The sequence below is a fragment of the Vicia villosa genome, linkage group LG5 (genome assembly GCF_029867415.1).
Source record: "Vicia villosa cultivar HV-30 ecotype Madison, WI linkage group LG5, Vvil1.0, whole genome shotgun sequence".
NCBI classification, from domain to species: Eukaryota; Viridiplantae; Streptophyta; class Magnoliopsida; order Fabales; family Fabaceae; genus Vicia; species Vicia villosa.
Window position 1 is genome coordinate 102,116,413 of NC_081184.1, and position 20,344 is coordinate 102,136,756.

The window sequence follows — 20,344 nt, forward strand, 5'->3', positions numbered from 1 at the left end:
TAATTAGTTTAGGAGTCATTATGAAGCCCATAGACACGTTTGACATCCAAAGTTAGGCCCAATAGTTTAAAACATCAAACTTCTCCATTTTGCATTGAGTGTATTTTCTCAAAATCGACCAACTTGCGCAAGTCATAACTCATTCAATATTTATCATATGGAGATGATATAAGACTTTTTGGAAATCCCAATGTGTTCTCTACAAACCAATTTGGAATAATTTTTGAATTCAAGGATTTTATCTTGAAGATATGGCTCCTGACAAAAAACAGCTTTTTGCGATCTTCTAGATGGATCTGTAATGTTTTGGCTCATATCTCTCAAATGAAGCATTTTTGGCCTTGGCTTTAGAAAGACAAAGTTGTAGATAATTAAATTTCCTTCAAAATAGGCTTTTGTTGGGAAATTTCTTATGTTCCATGTGAAAGTTATGGCTGGTCAAAGTTCAGCTGACTTTTAGGTCAAAAACCCTAATTTAGAAACTTTGAGTTTTGATGATTTTGAAGCTTTCCTTGATGAATCATGATCAATACTTGATCAAATGATTAATATGACTTCAAAATATTGATGTTGACCGAAAGTCAGGAGTTTTGACTGTGATTTGACCATATTTGACTTTTAGGTCAAATTGGTCGACTGTTGACCATTTGAACTGTTGACTGAGCAATCTTATGAATCAGAGCTTGAAACTTGGAATGAGGATACTATGAGGCATATGAGAGGTCATGAAGTCCACTTGAAGTATCAGAAGTTGATTTTGCTTAGAGAGAAGCAAAACCCTAGTTATGGCTTGTTGCTTAGGAGACAGGTAAGTGTGCCCAAATCTTGTATAGTCTTGAGCAGTTGAAAGTCATGTGAGCCAAAATATGATGGACAAATTTTGGGATATGACAGCTACCAAGCCAAGGAGGAAATACACTATAAGCAGTATTAATTCAGAGCCAAAACCACCCGTTTAAACCCCTCACTTAAGACCTGCCCAATGAAATTTCAATATAGTGCTAAACTTGAGTTTCTTCCTACTCACTCCCCCTCAATCACAACAGTGATAACAAACAGAAAACTATGAAAAGAAAATTGAAGACGCACTCCAAACAAATCTTGATCTTGCTTAAAAGCTTCAATCAAGAGACACAACACTCGTGCTTAAAAGCTTAGAGTGACACATCAAATTACAACTCAAAACACCTTATTCCAATACAATCATCAAAGTGACAATTGCTTGGATTATAAGTAAACATTAGCACAAACACACGTGAAAATAAACCACAATGCACAAAATTCTTCACGCTAAAATCTTCGCCTCTGAATGTAGGATTAACAATCTTCTTATAGGCAACACTTGGGTCTTCCAAACATAAATTAGGGTTAACCAAGTTAACCTAATTTCCACATAATCAAGGTATTCACACATATGCTGTAGACGAGATATTTTAGCATAAACCATACAACACAAAATATATAGTTTCCTAAATTGTAGCCTGATATAAATAAGGAAACATAACAACCACTACTTTTAATTACTGATGTCATGACATCGAACATGACATCCAACAAACACCTGTATTAACTCAACCATACAACCCTACAGAACACTACACATAGCATGTCATGACATTATTCAAGACATCAAAACACACACGAATGTTTTACCATAAAATGCAGCCAATATGAAAACATCTACAATTACATTTTTATTACATTTCATATTTTCATTATAATTTTTGTTTAAAATTACGTGAATCAGTGAATCAAAAAATAAATGTGTTTTCAAAAATAAGTTATTAATAAATATTATTTTAAAATAAATTATTAATATATATATATATATATATATATATATTTATATATTATGTTTTAAAAAATTAAGAGATTGAAACAAATTTATACTAAAGTTAATTATTTTATATTGTTTATAACATTGCATTGTTTTAAAACGACACATATATTGTTTGTAACATTGTAAATATTATGATAAATTTATAAGATTTATTATTTTATATTTTAACAAATATTAATTTTATTTGAAGATTTATTATTACAATGTATCAAATATTAAAGAAGGAGGTCTTGGCATTAAGCCTATCAGAGCCTTCAATGAAGCAACAAACTTGCATCTGTGCTGGAACTTTATGAATGAGGTTTGCAACTAGGCTCATATCCTTGCTGCCAGAGTTAAGAGAAATACACAACTGTCAAAGATAATTGTCAATGGATTATTGGAAAAGGAACTAAAGTCAATTTCTGGATGGACAATTGGCTGGGAGAATCACTTGTCCAGAAATACAATATTCCTAATATATATCATAGTCATCTTTCCACTAAAGTTTGTGACTGGTTGGTTGATGGTGCCTGGCTAATTTCTGCAAACATACAAACTGCCTTCCCCAATCTATTGCCTCTTATCACCAAGACTTTTTCTCACTTTGTTGATTCTGAAGATTCTCTTGTCTGGATCATTACTGCCAATGGTGTTTGCTTCAAGGTCCACCTTTCCTTGGGACTGTTATATTCCTCCATCTCATTCTATGCTAGTTTGGAGATACATACATAATAAACTTCCTCCTGATGATAATATGAAATCTCGTGGCTGCTTCCTTTCATCAATGTGCTCGATTTGTATGAAAGCTCCTGAAACTGCTCACCATATTTTCTTTGAGTGCTCTTTTGCCAAAATGCTCTGGAACTGGTTATCCAACAAGATTTATTGTCCTCCTTTGGCTTCGATAGAGGACAGTTTTTCTATTCTGAAGGCAAATTGGTCTCCTCAAGTAAAGCTCACTGTTACATCTTGCTTCACAACCGTGTTTCATCAAATTTGGAAGATTATGAATTTGGCTAGATTTGAAGATAAGTTAATATCGTGGGAATGTCTCAAGTCGGCTATTGTGTCTCAAGTCAAGCTAGCTGACAGCAACATATCTAAAGTTTCAAACTCTGACATGAATAGTTTCCTTCTCCTTAAAGCTTTTGATATTGTTGTGAACTCTCGGCCTCCAAAAAGGTGTATTGAAGTGTTTTGGTCCCCTCCCCCCATGGGATGGATAAAGTGTAATATTGACGACATCGCAAAAGGTTCCCCTATGACAAGTTCTTGTGGCGGTATTTTTAGAAACTACAAAGCCTGTCATATGGGAAGCTTTTGTGCTTATCTCCAGGAAGGAAATTCTGTTGCTGTGGAACTTTTGGCGGCTGTTAAGGCTATTGAAATAGAAAAGGAAAGAGGTTGGTCTAAATTGTGGATTGAAACAGACTGCTCTTTAGTGGTAAAGGCTTTTCCAAACCCGAATCTTATACCTTGGTACATCAAGTCTCGTTGGCTATTATGTTGTGCGCATACTCTTCAGATAGATTTTATGATTTCGCACACCTTTTGTGAAGCCAATTTTTGTGCTGATTTAGGATTTAAAACCAAGGCTTTCACTTGGTTTGATAGTTTACATCCAGATTTATCTAAGAATTTTTTGCTTGCAAACAAGACATTCCTAGATTTAGGCTTTGTAATTAATGAGCCTCGTGTTTTTTTAGTACTTGTAATCCTTTCTTTTTGTTAATGAAATCTTATTTTGTTTAAAAAAATAATAATTATTAACAACATAATTTATATAATTATATTAAAATGTATTAAATAATAATTTTTTTATGTATAAGTAGCTGCAGGAGAGACCGGCGGGCTCGGATCGCCCGACGCTGATGAAGAAATGGCGCTGGTGGTGGGGCCGTGCATGGGCCGCACAATCCGAGGGAAGGAAAGAGATCCGCAGGCTGTACGGTCGGAGGAATGGAAGGAGGGAAGATCGCGGAAGGGAGGGCTTGCGGCGGCGGCGGCGCAGAGGCAGGAGGTGTAACACCCGTATAATTTTAATATTAATTTAATTGGAATATTGAATTAATAATTAGAATTATAGGGATTTTGTGAAAATAATGAATAAATAATGGTTTATGGCATTTGGGCCATATGAGGAAATAGTAAAGATGGGGGTGTGGTTTAGTAAAACTTTCACTAATCTCAATATTATTATTTTTCATAAAATAATTGGGAATTGGGAAGAAAGAACGTGAAAGAACAGAAGTTAGAACGAGGAACGTGACGGAGAACTGTAGAGGGAGAGACCAAGAACCAAGACTTTTATCCGAGGTAAGGGGAGACTCTCCATTTAATCTCTTTTATCGTATTATAGGTGATAGTATGGATTAGGAGTATGGTTGGATCCATTGATTCTATATTCTGAATTGTTATTTGTGTTCATCATTGAAATTTGGACTGTTAATCCCTAATAACTGAATGATTTAGGGTATGATGAATGAAATTGATTTATGGAATCATATACTGTGGTTGTGGATGAATTCGTATGCTGTTTAGATGTGAATTTTCTGGTTTTTAGACTCAAAATCGTGGACTGGTATGAGTAAAAACGAATGGGTTTTGGACTGTTACGAAGTTGCAGGTTCTGGACAAATTTTTCTGGTGTTTCGCGTATGAAACAGTGCCATACGCGTATGGGATGAGGTCATACGCGTATGAGGGACATTCCCCAAGGGCTATACGCGTATGATACGCAGCTGCCCTGTCCCAAAGTACCTTGTGCTGGTGAATTGCGTATGAGAGCGTATGAGGATGCTCATACGCGTATGGAATTTTTAAAAGAGGAAGTTGATCTGATGATACGCGTATGGCAAGGCTGATACGCGTATGAAGTTGTTTTTAGGCCATTTTTGACTCCGAGGAAATGCGTATGATACGCGTATGAGGGATGGTGATACGCGTATGGACGCGTATGGACTTGATGATACACGTATGGCTTCTGTATGTGAAATTTCTGTTTTGTGATTTTTCTGGAAAGTTCAATGATGCGTAACTTTCGATCTGTAGGCCTATTTTGTATGTTGTTTGAGACTGTGTAAACCCTGTGATGTGATTCTGTGGTTTACTGATGATTGATTGTATTGAATGATGTTAATGTATATATGAACATGCTTAGTAATGATGATGATGATGATGAAATGAGTATAGATGATGCTACTCATAGAATGGTAATGATGAAAGTATGTTATATATATGTTTGCATGCATTCATAGTCATTTGATGAGGGCTGTATCTTAATGATGAGAGGATACAGTGAAGGGCAAGATTCCCATTGTGTGGAATCTGTGCTGGCAGGGCCGTATCTGGATGATGGTAGATCGGTCGGTGGATGATTTCCATTGGTGATGTTGGTACCACATGCATAGTGTCAGTTTCATACATGTGCATGACTTGTTTTAATATGATGATATATGTTATATGACGACTTGTCTGTTTATCGGTGGATGTGTGAACGATGATTTGTCTGAATATGAAACAATTGGGTGAATGATATAACTATGATATGTTATTATTTATGATGCAATAACATTGGTTAACTGTGATGAGACTCACCCTTACTTGTTGACATTTTCAGATTGAGGATAGCGACACGACTTGGTGAGGATTAGCTCATAAGTCGGTTATTAGTTATCGAGTCGGTGTCATGCTCTGGTAGTTGTAACACTGGGAACGCGTTGTTTTGGAGTTTTGGATTATAACTCTATTTTGTTTTGTTATTTGAAGTCTTATACATTAAATGATGAATGTTGACTTGATGAATTAATTCCGCTGTGCAAAACATGATTTTGGTTAATGAGTTATAATTTCAGACGTTTCAGTGAATGCATGACATGTACCAATGTGATTTTCTTTACTTATGAATTGTGACACCTCTTGCATGCTTACTCTGATTTAATAATTGTTTAATTGCCGCGGGTTATTAGAGGGGTGTTACAATAGTGGTATCAGAGCATAGTCGGTCGTTGTGACCAGAGTCTTTGCGTCTTAGTGTCAGTCTTTCCTGTGTATGCGATTAATACGTGTTATTGTCGATACTTTTGTTCTGACTGGATTGTTTGTGTTAAGTAGAACAATGGCTGGAAGAGGAGGAAGAAATGATGATGCTATCGTTGAGGCTCTGGGCATGATTGTTGGTGTGCTGGGAGGGAATGCCAATGGAGCTGCGATCGGTGCTGACAGGCAGCTGAACAGTTTTCAGAGGAACAATCCTCCATTGTTCAAAGGCACGCATAATCCTGAAGGTGCTCAGAAATGGCTTAAGGAGATCGAGAGGATTTTCAGAGTCATTGACTGTGCTGAGGATCTCAAGGTGAGGTATGGTACTCATATGTTATCTGAGGAGGCTGATGACTGGTGGATGTCAACCAGAGCTGAACTGGATGCTGATGGTACAACAATTACTTGGACTGTATTTAGAAGGGAATTCCTGAGGAGGTATTTTCCTGAAGATGTCAGGGGCAGAAAGGAAGTTGAACTTCTGGCACTGGTTCAAGGCAATATGTCGGTACCAGAGTATGCGGCCAAGTTTGTGGAACTGGCAAGGTACTATGTGCACTACAATGAGGATGAAGCCAGTGAGTTCTCGAAATGTGTCAAATTTGAGAATGGTCTTCGTGATGAGATCAAGCAAGGTATCAGGTACCAGAGAATCCGGAGATTTGTTGACCTTGTAGATTGTAGTAGAATCTTTGAGGAAGATAACATCAAGATGAAGTCATCTCACTCTCGCGAGTTGGTTGACAAAAAAGGAAAGAAACATATGGATAGAGGTAAGCCATATGGTAGAGGCAAAACTGCTAATTGGAAGAAACCCAGTGGGGGAGATTCCAGTGCTCGTATCAGATGTTACAATTGTGGCGAGATGGGACATCGTAGGAATGAGTGCAAGCTTGATCAGAAGAAGTGTTACAAGTGCGACCAAGTGGGTCATATTGCTGCTGATTGCAAGAAGAGGGTTGTGACTTGTTATAACTGTGGTGAAGAGGGTCACATCAGTCCGAATTGTCCTAAGCCGAAGAAGAACCAATTAGGAGGAAAGGTTTTTGCTTTGACCGGGTCAGAGACTACTCCAGATGACAGGTTGATTAAAGGTACGTGTTTCATTCATGGCACGCTGTCGCACGCTCGCGAAAATGAAACAACAGAGTCGCCACCAATATATTTATCCCATAAGGGAAAGGAATATCAGAAAACCTAGAATAAGGATAAGAGAAGGTCTTGCGACCAGAGATAGGGTACGGGAGTCGGTTACGCGAGGGGAAGGTATTAGCACCCCTCACGTCTGTGGTACTCCACAGGATCCACTTATGTTTGTTCTATTCTAAGGGTGTATAAATCTAAAGCTTAATTACTAAGGGAATGCATGCAAATGAAAGAAAAGAAACACGGGGAAAAAAAGGTTATAAATAATTGTGCTCGCTTAGGCCCCGCGACCCAATGCCTACGTATCCTTTTCAGGAATCAGAGCGCCGTAGTTCGGCTCTTTAGTTTTTGTTTGTTTTTATGTTTTTTAGCTGAACAGTTACATTCGCACTCCGCTGCTCGACCTCTGGAGTCTTAAGCTGGGAATGGAGCGGAAATAACGTGTCCGATTAATGAGAAAGAATGCCCTGAAGGCAAGAGAAAGAAATGCCTCGGAGGCAAGAGAGAAAAGATTGGTTTGTGTCTTTTAGGTGTAATTCCATGATGACGAGAACCTACTACAAGGTTTCGCATCACTTCCTTACTTTGTTTAGGTCTGAGCCTTTATTAGATATTTTGAAGTGTTTTTGTTTAGGTGTCTTTTAAGGGAAATTAATTTGTGACTTAGATCATACCAAAAAGAGTTTTGTTTTGCATATTTAGAGAAAGCACATCGAGGCCTACGCCACAATCGTTTCTCTAAATAACGGTTAAGAAATACATCGAGGTTTCACACCTCAATCATTTCTTCTCCGCTAAGTAAAGGAGATACAAAAAAAGAGTTCTTTTGTGAATATTTAGAGAATGCACATCGAGGCCTACACCACGATCGTTTCTCTAAACAACAGTTAAGAAATACATCGAGGCTTCACACCTCAATCATTTCTTCTCCGCTAAGTAGGAAAGAACATACATCAAGGCCTACGCCTCAATCATTTCTTTCTTACTATGAAATATAGTAACGGTATGATCTTCATCGATATTTATTAAGTATTTTAAAAGTTGAAAAGAAAAGAAGGAAGACTAGCCTAAAATGATCAACTAGCCTAATATGATGGGAGCCTCTAAATCCTAAAGTTGTCATGGTTTCTACCTAATGGTTAGGAGCAAAAAAGCGGCATGAAAGTAAAGTCACGATTATAAGTCATAAGATTGAGTAAGGATACATTGGCACAAAATTATACACAAGCATGAAGTAGCAAGTCAAAAATATAGTACAAAATGAAATAAAATACTACTATTTTTTTTTTATATTGATTTTTATGGGAGAAATTGAATTACAAGCAAAAGACTAAAAGCAAATAGCCTAAAACTAATGTTTTTGTGATTATTTTTTTATATGTCAAAATCTATGTACTAAAGTCTTAAAATTAATAGGAAAAAATCAGTTTTTATTCACTAAAAAGAAATGGCAAAGAAAACTAATAGAACCTAAAAATATTAATGGAAACAAAGTAAACAGAGGGGTGTGAATCTGAAAAATTCGTATGGCCCAAAGAAGTTTTATTGTGACAGTTTTCTCTTATGTCAAAAATGAAGACAATGGGCCAGGGGTGTGTGCTAGCAGTTACGGCCCAATAGAGTTTATTAGTATTCAGATTAGTCCAAATTATCACAACTTTAATCAACAATTAATGACATTAAATCAGAGACTGAATTTCTGTTAACATTCTCCATTAACTTAATTAATTCATTCTGTTAATTAATAATAGAAAACAAATTGAAATGAAAAAGAAAAATAAATTGAAATGAAAAAAGAAAAGGGATTAGGGTTAGAACCTTGCGTCGTTCCCCCTTCCCTACTCGTCTCTCACTCTCGCGAATGGCGCACCTGAGCGGCGCCGGAGAAATTCACCCTCTCCGATCGGCCATCCACCAACGACACCACTCAATATCTCTCTTCGCACCCTCAATCTCGGCAAAGAACTCTTCTCCTCTCACGAGCAAGATGAAGCGGCGGCGGTGATTCTGCCCTTCTTCTCCGATCAAACTCTCTATCGCCGTCACGAAACAACCATCAAACTCTCTATCGCCGTCACGAAACAACCGCGAGACAACAATTCTCTCGTCTCTTCGTCTCCGATTCAGATCCTCCGCCTCATCATCATCGATTGCCTCGCACTCTTCCTCTTCATGAACGACGCGCGGAGAGTCTCACCGTCTCCGATCAAAACTCCGGCCAACGCCATGAACAAGCTCTCGTTTCTGCCCTCTCGTTTCTGTTAGCCTTTTTTCTGACGATTTTGTTGACTAATTGAGGTGATTGAAGGATTGAGGATTGGATATTGAAGGAGATGGAAGAAGCTTCGATGAATGAGGATTGAAGGTTGTTGATGTGTTTGGCTATGGTGATTGGAGGTTTGATTGAATGATGAAGGTGGTGATGGTTTGTGAATGATGAAGATTGAGTTGTGCAGAATGATGGAGTGAAGTGAAGTCGTGAAGAAGCTGATGCAGATTGAAAAACCAGTGGAGGATTTGTAGGTTGATGAGGTGATGAAGATTAAAGAAGATAGGGTTTTTGAGAGTGAAGGTTTAGAGATTTTGAGGGGAAGAAGATGGAAATTGGAGTGTGAAGCGATGAAGATGATGGAGAGTTGAACTTTGATGAATGATGAAGATGGAAATGGTGCGGAGATAGTGAATTGAGAGTGAAAGTCCAGAAGGAAGAATGGTGGAGAGAAGGTAAAGATGGTGGAGAGTTATGGAGGAATTGAAGAAAATGGTTGAAACCTGAAGCACTGCAGAAGATGATGATTATATAGAGGTAAGTCCCTTGACTTTTTCTGTCACATTCTGAACCTTCTCCTGCTGAATAATTCTCAATGATTCTGTTCACTTTCAGTTAGTTTGTTATGGAGCTGTTGGTTAGTTAGCATATTCTGTTAGAGTTTGTTAGAATGAGTAACTGATTCTGTTTGAGTTAGTTATAGGTGAGTAATGAAACAGGTTAGTTATATGCGGTTATTGATAGTTGGAACTGTTTTTAGTTTGGTATGTGGAAATTCTGTTAGAGAAGTTAGGGAAGTTTTGTTTGGATTTTCGGTTAGGGGTTAGTTATGGATGGAGGGCTGAGATGGTTAGAGTTAGTTAGTGAATTGATGGTGACAGTTATGAGTTGGTTAACAGTTAGTATTTCTGTTATAGGGTTGAGTGTTAATTGGTTTAAAAAGTGGTTAGGAAAGGTTTGGTTTAATATAGTGAATGAATGCTGATTTTCTTATTGTTTATGCAGGGCTTTTATACTAGTGCAGTTTGGATTTATTTGTGTACATTCTGAACTGGTGTGAACACAAATGGTTTCTTTTTGATGTGTATGTATGCTGATGTGTAGGGATGCATGATAACACCATTTCTGTTTTGCTGGTGCAGTAGGAGTTTATGAGGATTGAAGATGGAAAATGATGGATGACGAAAAGAGGTTTGAAGATGGAACAAGAGATGGAACCAAGGCTTGGCTACAAGAATAGAAATAACTTTTGTATTCAAATGGTGTAATGTGCAATTGGATATGGATTTATAAAAGTGTATTCTTGTATGTTGACTTTTGATGATTTGTCATGAACATAAATGGACTTTGGTGAAATATTTGGATGAAGAAACTTGGATAATAATGTATTTGACCATGCTCTGACAATGCTCAGATAAATTGAACTTTGAAGTTGAATCTTAACAAATGAATTGGATCTTAAATGACATTGGCCTTTGTGAATAAAGTTGGATGATGATAAATGCTACTTGAGTGACCATAATGATACAGACCTTGGAACTTGTTTCTACGCCCTCCAATTTTGCAAGCTCAAGCAACTTGGATCCACCTAAGTCCGTCTCCAATTAATAAACTCCAATGATAAACTTAAGTAATTAACCAAAACTCTAATTTTCTCTTGAGATATAAAATTGATGACTAGAGATGTGGGAAACAACCAAAGTACAATACCAAGTAAACTTCTTTTAATCCCCGATGAAACAATATGCACTTGATGTTCTTAAGGAATTTTGATAAAGATGTTGTAGCTTGACATCCTTGAATGAAGAGGGGCCTTGAGACCATGGATACCTTAATTACCTACATCCTTGATCATAAACCAGATTGCATGATATGTTAGATGACCTAAAATGCAAATGAAGTTAAGAACAATAAGCTAGCTAGTAGAAAAATTGGATGGGCAAATTTTGGGGTGCAACAGCTGCCCCTATTTAATCATCTTAAACCTGAAGGTGAGATTGGCGCTAGCCTTTCGAGCATTCGAGGTAGAAGAGGATTAAATACTAAGTGAACCTGAAAATTTGCTTGATGAGAGATAGGATCCACTGGGGAAAAGACGGTGTCAACTCTACTGAGGAAAAGTGTATCAATTCTGGATTGAACAAATTAACTCTGGGTTAGAAATGAAATAGAACTCAACTCTGGGTTGAAGAAGAATAGTGGGTCAACTCTGGGTCGAAGAATAAAGGGAAGTCAACTCTGGGTTGGACAAGATGTAAACATCAAATCTGGGTTGAGAATAGAAAGGGAAATCAGTATTAATGGGACAAGATATAGGCATCAACTCTGGGTTGAGATAGAAAGTAGGAATATCAACTCTGGGTTGAAAACAAGAGATAGACATCAACTCTGGGTTGAGAGAAAGTAATTCAACTCTGGGTTGAAAGGGGAAGGATGAACAATTAGAAATAACCGTCAACTCTGGGTTGAGTGGGAAAGAGAAATCAATTCGACATAACCGTCAACTCTGGGTTGAGTGGGAAAAAGGAGAAGTCAATTCTAGATTGAATAAAGGATGATCGTCAACTCTGGATTGATTGGGAAAGAGAACAAAAGACAAACGTCAACTCTGGGTTGAGTGGGAAAGGAGAAAAGATAATGAGCAATATCCGTCAACTCTGGGTGAGAAGGAAAAAGACAAAAGATAACCGTCAACTCTAGGTTGAGTGGGAAAAGTGAAGTCAATTCTGGATTGAATAAAAGATATCCGTCAACTCTGAGTGAGAGGGAGGGACAAAAGATAACCGTCAACTCTGGGTTGAATGGGAAAAGACAAAGGATAACCATCAACTCTGGGTTGAGTGGGAAAGGAAAGGATTAACTCTGGGTCAAATAAGAGATAACCGTCAACTCTGGGTTGAGTGGGAAAGAGAAAAGATAACTGTCAACTCTGGGTTGAGAGAAAAAGGAGGAAATATGACCGTCAACTCTAGGTTGAGTGGGAAAGACAAAAGATAACCGTCAACTCTGGGTGAGAGGGAAAGGAATCAATTCTGGATTGAATAAGAGACAACCATCAACTCTGGGTTGAGAGGGAAGAAACAAGACAACCATCAACTCTGGGTGAGAGGGAAAGAAACAAGACAACCATCAACTCTGGGTTGAGTGGGAAAAAAGATAAGCATCAACTCTGGGTTGAATAAAAGACAAACATCAACTCTGGGTTGAATAAAAGGTGACCGTCAACTCTGGGTGAGTGGGGAAAAGGATAAAGAATAACCATCAACTCTGGGTTGAGTGGGAAAAGACAAGGGATCAACTCTGGGTTGAATAAAAGATAAAAGTCAACTCTGGGTTGAATGGAAAAAACATAAGATAACCGTCAACTCTGGGTTGAGTGGGAAAATATAATGAACTCGGGGTTAAAAGTTGAAAAGGAAATCAACTCTGGGTTGAACACCAAAACATCAATTCTGTGTTGAAAAAGGGATAACCGTCAACTCTGGGTTGAGTGGGAAGAGATAATTAACTCGGGGTTAAAAGATGAAAGGAAAGTCAACTCTGGGTTGAACACAAAAACATCAACTCTGGGTTGAAGAAAGATGAACATGATTGACTTTAGAAGATGACACCACAATGGTAACTCTGAGTGCCCCAGTGGAATATCAATTGATTGCTTGTAGAGAACCCATCTGATGAGTAACTTGGCTTATGCTTCACATGCAAATGTTTGATTTATTTGTGCACTTCTGGAGATGCAATGCAATGGATTCTATATGCAGTGTACTGAATGATCGTTCAGGGTTTCTGCTTCGATGTGGAATAGATTAGGTGGAGTTCTGAACTCTGCTTGATTCAAGATGGGGTGGATGGCCCTGCTTTGTTGATGATTGGATCATGCGGGAGAAATGATAATGAGAATGCAATGATATGCATGATAATTGTATGATTATGAATGGGATGATTGTCTCCAAGATACCAGGAGTGGATGGAGAATGCCTTTGTGGAAGGTTGTTGCTTGAAGAATAGAACTTGCGAAGGTGAGGTGTTGACTTGACTCCTCGACACTTGTATCCATATCTGACACTTGCTTGGGGATAAAAAAAATGACTTGTTACTAGCTTGCCCCAGCTTGTATGACCTTTTGAGATAGAATTTTGACATGCTTGAATCATGGAGATGTGCAATGGTCTGCCCCAGTGTGGATGAAGGGATGAATGCCCCAGATTGAAGGGAACTCTTCTACCAGATGGGTGCTTCAGAGATTTGCTTTGTGGATGACCAACCTTTGCCTTTGTAAGATTATTTGACTGACTTTCGATGTTAAACTTTCCTTGGTATCAAGTACTTACTTTCTGATTAGAGGCAATTCTGTTTTGAAAAGATAATGAGAATGCAATGCACATGTTAATCTCAAAGGAGAAGTTTTATTTGTCAAAATGTTGTATTGATACTAACACAAATGACAAGCAACATTAGGAGTCAGTTTTGACATGATTTTACAGTTTGTATGCTTTCAGAACGAACCCTGCTTCAATTAGGACTTTTGAGGGTTGTAACGTGGTCGGGTTCACGGTTTGAGAAACAAAGGATAAAGGCTCAAATTCTACTTAACCCACCCCTCTTCGTGATGTTCTCCAGTCCTACGTTCAGTTAGTTTGACACGAGTTCACCTTTCAGGAAGAATTGTGATGGATGAGGATCCTTTGCAACTTTGATGGAGGTGGCAGCCACCCTTTGGTGCTTTCGTCGATGATCACGACAACTTGTCCCTTGGAGGATTTTTGCTCTTTTGCTTTGTCTTTTGCTTTCCCTAATTTTTGCCTGGACAAAAGTTTCTCTTGACTTTGGTTTTCGTTGTCCAGCGGGATATGCCCTAATTTTTGCCTAAGTCATTTGCTTCAAAGCTTTTATTTTCTTTTTTTTTGACTTAGCGGGCTATTATTTCTTTCTTTCTTATCATGATTCATAACTTTCTTTTCACCCTTTTTTGTCTCGTTCGGGAACAAGTTGTATGACTTTTGTGATTGACTTGAAGAAAAGTTTGTGATTGCCTTCTTCTTAGTGAATGAGAGACACCCATTGTGGATTGTGCTCTTCCCTTTTTTGTTGTGAGATCTGAAATATGATTGATCCTCTGATGGAATACCTGAAAGTTGAACGCTCGGTCGCACTAACTGAAGACTACCCTGCCCCTGGTTAAGATTGAGGGTTTTATATATTTGAAAAGAAACTACTACTCCATAGGCTCAAAGGGGTTGACGAAGGTTTCACTCCCTTATAACTCCGGTGTTTAGGAATCGAAACAATGCCTGCACATCGTCAGTAGGATCTTTGTTCCAAAAGCATACAGTTAGTAGTTCATGTGTTTTTGATTTTTCATCATTCTCCTTTTTAGTTGCTTAAGACAAATGAGTAAAGTATCAATGAACATAATGACAAAGATGAAATGATTTGAGAAAAACATGTATATTGCATTATTTTTATTTATTCAAACAGAATGAGTTTCTTACAGTGAGAAGTACTTGATAACAACAAAAGTAATACAATTGAAAATACTAAAGAAATTTATACAATGGCAAGCTTGGCCTTATTCTGATGCAAATGAAATGTTCTCTGACAAACACAAAGTCTTCAGGGTTCCTTGGTAGAAGGTACCCTCACGAGGAGGCGTGGGGTCTTTAGATAGTAGCTTGATTTTGTTTATAATCCCCCATGATTCTTTGTTCTGTGAGCTTTTGTCAGATATCGGTGTGGAGGAATCGTTTTGACTGATCTGGTGGAGAGGAAGAGTGTAAGAGTCCTTGGTAACCATGGATGCAAATGCATGAATGCACAAATGTTAATGGAGATGCAAATGTATCATAAATCAGGATCAAGGATCAAGGCCTCTTGGATAACATCTTCTCATGATCAATAAGATATGGTCGAATCCTCCAGATTCAGAGGTTCGACGTTGCTTTCTGGATAAACTGCTTGTGCATAAGTCAAGGGTGGTCGAATCCTCCAGATTCAGAGGTTCGACGTTGATTCTGATAGATAACCTTTGCAAGAGTCACATAAGGTCAAACCTCCAGATTCAGAGGTTCGACGTTGATTATGATAGATAGTCTGAATGGTTTAAGGTAGGATGGAGGCATGTTTTCCTGCAAAACAAAATTCCCCACCCCTCTCACAGGTAGGATCTAGCATATGGTAGGTCAAAAAGCCAACAGAGGATTGAAAGTAGGCGCTATCATACGATATTGCCTCGTTCAACCAAGCTCTGTCCGTGGATACATGATCGGATCAATCAGACATACGTCTTCTGTCCGTCATGGCCACTCTATTCCTAGTTCCTAAGGTATCACTCTGGCCTGGGTATTGGGCCTTTTACCTCATAGAAATCCCACCCAACCTGCAAACATAGAAAATATGTGGTCCCCACGGGGACCCATAATATAGTCCAGATGCATGCGGAAAGTAAATATGATATGCAAACAGGAATAAACATGATATACAAACATATATACACAGGATGTAAGCATATAAACAAATAAAGAAAAACACCCAAAGAAAAGAAACAAACAAAGACTAGGATCGACTCGTTAAGAATGGACCAGCACAGGTCTACCACATCCCCAGCAGAGTCGCCAGCTGTCGCACGCTCGCGAAAATGAAACAACAGAGTCGCCACCAATATATTTATCCCATAAGGGAAAGGAATATCAGAAAACCTAGAATAAGGATAAGAGAAGGTCTTGCGACCAGAGATAGGGTACGGGAGTCGGTTACGCGAGGGGAAGGTATTAGCACCCCTCACGTCTGTGGTACTCCACAGGATCCACTTATGTTTGTTCTATTCTAAGGGTGTATAAATCTAAAGCTTAATTACTAAGGGAATGCATGCAAATGAAAGAAAAGAAACACGGGGAAAAAAAGGTTATAAATAATTGTGCTCGCTTAGGCCCCGCGACCCAATGCCTACGTATCCTTTTCAGGAATCAGAGCGCCGTAGTTCGGCTCTTTAGTTTTTGTTTGTTTTTATGTTTTTTAGCTGAACAGTTACATTCGCACTCCGCTGCTCGACCTCTGGAGTCTTAAGCTGGGAATGGAGCGGAAATAACGTGTCCGATTAATGAGAAAGAATGCCCTGAAGGCAAGAGAAAGAAATGCCTCGGAGGCAAGAGAGAAAAGATTGGTTTGTGTCTTTTAGGTGTAATTCCATGATGACGAGAACCTACTACAAGGTTTCGCATCACTTCCTTACTTTGTTTAGGTCTGAGCCTTTATTAGATATTTTGAAGTGTTTTTGTTTAGGTGTCTTTTAAGGGAAATTAATTTGTGACTTAGATCATACCAAAAAGAGTTTTGTTTTGCATATTTAGAGAAAGCACATCGAGGCCTACGCCACAATCGTTTCTCTAAATAACGGTTAAGAAATACATCGAGGTTTCACACCTCAATCATTTCTTCTCCGCTAAGTAAAGGAGATACAAAAAAAGAGTTCTTTTGTGAATATTTAGAGAATGCACATCGAGGCCTACACCACGATCGTTTCTCTAAACAACAGTTAAGAAATACATCGAGGCTTCACACCTCAATCATTTCTTCTCCGCTAAGTAGGAAAGAACATACATCAAGGCCTACGCCTCAATCATTTCTTTCTTACTATGAAATATAGTAACGGTATGATCTTCATCGATATTTATTAAGTATTTTAAAAGTTGAAAAGAAAAGAAGGAAGACTAGCCTAAAATGATCAACTAGCCTAATATGATGGGAGCCTCTAAATCCTAAAGTTGTCATGGTTTCTACCTAATGGTTAGGAGCAAAAAAGCGGCATGAAAGTAAAGTCACGATTATAAGTCATAAGATTGAGTAAGGATACATTGGCACAAAATTATACACAAGCATGAAGTAGCAAGTCAAAAATATAGTACAAAATGAAATAAAATACTACTATTTTTTTTTTATATTGATTTTTATGGGAGAAATTGAATTACAAGCAAAAGACTAAAAGCAAATAGCCTAAAACTAATGTTTTTGTGATTATTTTTTTATATGTCAAAATCTATGTACTAAAGTCTTAAAATTAATAGGAAAAAATCAGTTTTTATTCACTAAAAAGAAATGGCAAAGAAAACTAATAGAACCTAAAAATATTAATGGAAACAAAGTAAACAGAGGGGTGTGAATCTGAAAAATTCGTATGGCCCAAAGAAGTTTTATTGTGACAGTTTTCTCTTATGTCAAAAATGAAGACAATGGGCCAGGGGTGTGTGCTAGCAGTTACGGCCCAATAGAGTTTATTAGTATTCAGATTAGTCCAAATTATCACAACTTTAATCAACAATTAATGACATTAAATCAGAGACTGAATTTCTGTTAACATTCTCCATTAACTTAATTAATTCATTCTGTTAATTAATAATAGAAAACAAATTGAAATGAAAAAGAAAAATAAATTGAAATGAAAAAAGAAAAGGGATTAGGGTTAGAACCTTGCGTCGTTCCCCCTTCCCTACTCGTCTCTCACTCTCGCGAATGGCGCACCTGAGCGGCGCCGGAGAAATTCACCCTCTCCGATCGGCCATCCACCAACGACACCACTCAATATCTCTCTTCGCACCCTCAATCTCGGCAAAGAACTCTTCTCCTCTCACGAGCAAGATGAAGCGGCGGCGGTGATTCTGCCCTTCTTCTCCGATCAAACTCTCTATCGCCGTCACGAAACAACCATCAAACTCTCTATCGCCGTCACGAAACAACCGCGAGACAACAATTCTCTCGTCTCTTCGTCTCCGATTCAGATCCTCCGCCTCATCATCATCGATTGCCTCGCACTCTTCCTCTTCATGAACGACGCGCGGAGAGTCTCACCGTCTCCGATCAAAACTCCGGCCAACGCCATGAACAAGCTCTCGTTTCTGCCCTCTCGTTTCTGTTAGCCTTTTTTCTGACGATTTTGTTGACTAATTGAGGTGATTGAAGGATTGAGGATTGGATATTGAAGGAGATGGAAGAAGCTTCGATGAATGAGGATTGAAGGTTGTTGATGTGTTTGGCTATGGTGATTGGAGGTTTGATTGAATGATGAAGGTGGTGATGGTTTGTGAATGATGAAGATTGAGTTGTGCAGAATGATGGAGTGAAGTGAAGTCGTGAAGAAGCTGATGCAGATTGAAAAACCAGTGGAGGATTTGTAGGTTGATGAGGTGATGAAGATTAAAGAAGATAGGGTTTTTGAGAGTGAAGGTTTAGAGATTTTGAGGGGAAGAAGATGGAAATTGGAGTGTGAAGCGATGAAGATGATGGAGAGTTGAACTTTGATGAATGATGAAGATGGAAATGGTGCGGAGATAGTGAATTGAGAGTGAAAGTCCAGAAGGAAGAATGGTGGAGAGAAGGTAAAGATGGTGGAGAGTTATGGAGGAATTGAAGAAAATGGTTGAAACCTGAAGCACTGCAGAAGATGATGATTATATAGAGGTAAGTCCCTTGACTTTTTCTGTCACATTCTGAACCTTCTCCTGCTGAATAATTCTCAATGATTCTGTTCACTTTCAGTTAGTTTGTTATGGAGCTGTTGGTTAGTTAGCATATTCTGTTAGAGTTTGTTAGAATGAGTAACTGATTCTGTTTGAGTTAGTTATAGGTGAGTAATGAAACAGGTTAGTTATATGCGGTTATTGATAGTTGGAACTGTTTTTAGTTTGGTATGTGGAAATTCTGTTAGAGAAGTTAGGGAAGTTTTGTTTGGATTTTCGGTTAGGGGTTAGTTATGGATGGAGGGCTGAGATGGTTAGAGTTAGTTAGTGAATTGATGGTGACAGTTATGAGTTGGTTAACAGTTAGTATTTCTGTTATAGGGTTGAGTGTTAATTGGTTTAAAAAGTGGTTAGGAAAGGTTTGGTTTAATATAGTGAATGAATGCTGATTTTCTTATTGTTTATGCAGGGCTTTTATACTAGTGCAGTTTGGATTTATTTGTGTACATTCTGAACTGGTGTGAACACAAATGGTTTCTTTTTGATGTGTATGTATGCTGATGTGTAGGGATGCATGATAACACCATTTCTGTTTTGCTGGTGCAGTAGGAGTTTATGAGGATTGAAGATGGAAAATGATGGATGACGAAAAGAGGTTTGAAGATGGAACAAGAGATGGAACCAAGGCTTGGCTACAAGAATAGAAATAACTTTTGTATTCAAATGGTGTAATGTGCAATTGGATATGGATTTATAAAAGTGTATTCTTGTATGTTGACTTTTGATGATTTGTCATGAACATAAATGGACTTTGGTGAAATATTTGGATGAAGAAACTTGGATAATAATGTATTTGACCATGCTCTGACAATGCTCAGATAAATTGAACTTTGAAGTTGAATCTTAACAAATGAATTGGATCTTAAATGACATTGGCCTTTGTGAATAAAGTTGGATGATGATAAATGCTACTTGAGTGACCATAATGATACAGACCTTGGAACTTGTTTCTACGCCCTCCAATTTTGCAAGCTCAAGCAACTTGGATCCACCTAAGTCCGTCTCCAATTAATAAACTCCAATGATAAACTTAAGTAATTAACCAAAACTCTAATTTTCTCTTGAGATATAAAATTGATGACTAGAGATGTGGGAAACAACCAAAGTACAATACCAAGTAAACTTCTTTTAATCCCCGATGAAACAATATGCACTTGATGTTCTTAAGGAATTTTGATAAAGATGTTGTAGCTTGACATCCTTGAATGAAGAGGGGCCTTGAGACCATGGATACCTTAATTACCTACATCCTTGATCATAAACCAGATTGCATGATATGTTAGATGACCTAAAATGCAAATGAAGTTAAGAACAATAAGCTAGCTAGTAGAAAAATTGGATGGGCAAATTTTGGGGTGCAACACACACCTTTAGTTGCAATTATTGATACTGGAGCAACTCATTCTTTTATTTCTTTGGATTGTGCTGAGAGGTTAAATCTTGAAATATCTGACATAAATGGAAGTATGGTTATTGACACTCCTGCGTCGGGTTCAGTAACTACTTCGTCTGCATGCCTAAATTGTCCGGTTGACATTTTTGGTAGAGAATTCGAGA

General features: G+C 38.0%; 2 long non-coding RNA genes across 2 annotated transcripts; both read left to right on the forward strand.

The window, feature by feature from the left end:
- The first annotated feature begins 8,741 nt into the window (after window positions 1–8,741).
- On the forward strand, window positions 8,742–10,634 carry LOC131606939 (uncharacterized). The gene is made up of 2 exons (XR_009285122.1): window positions 8,742–9,815; window positions 10,383–10,634. It is a non-coding gene; the product is annotated as an uncharacterized LOC131606939 (long non-coding RNA).
- Window positions 10,635–17,654: 7,020 nt separating this feature from the next.
- Window positions 17,655–19,547, forward strand: LOC131606940 (uncharacterized). The gene is made up of 2 exons (XR_009285123.1): window positions 17,655–18,728; window positions 19,296–19,547. It is a non-coding gene; the product is annotated as an uncharacterized LOC131606940 (long non-coding RNA).
- The last annotated feature ends 797 nt before the right edge of the window (window positions 19,548–20,344 follow it).